Here is a 304-nt window from a genome sequence, read left to right as displayed (position 1 = left end):
AAACTATCTGTATGAAAAATAAATAAATAAAATAACATAATGATAAAATAATATATACAATATTTACACAATCAACCTGAGGATCCCTGAGCCCACTCTATCCCCCACGTGTGAGGGGTAGAGCAGAGCTCAAGAGATCCCAGCACATCCCTCTCGCCGCATCACTGGTAATGAGTCAGTGGAGGCTGAGCAAGTGCGGCTTCATATTATTTAATGTTTTTTTTTTAAGATGATCTACCGTTGCTGAGGATTTTCCCACATTTTTCTCAAAGTCTCTAATTCCCTTCCAGGTTTGATCTTTTTC

Source organism: Halyomorpha halys, unplaced genomic scaffold (genome assembly GCF_000696795.3).
Source record: "Halyomorpha halys isolate HHAL.00 unplaced genomic scaffold, Hhal_1.1 Scaffold11.1, whole genome shotgun sequence".
Lineage (NCBI taxonomy): Eukaryota > Metazoa > Arthropoda > Insecta > Hemiptera > Pentatomidae > Halyomorpha > Halyomorpha halys.
Note: the sequence above shows the minus strand (reverse complement) of the source record.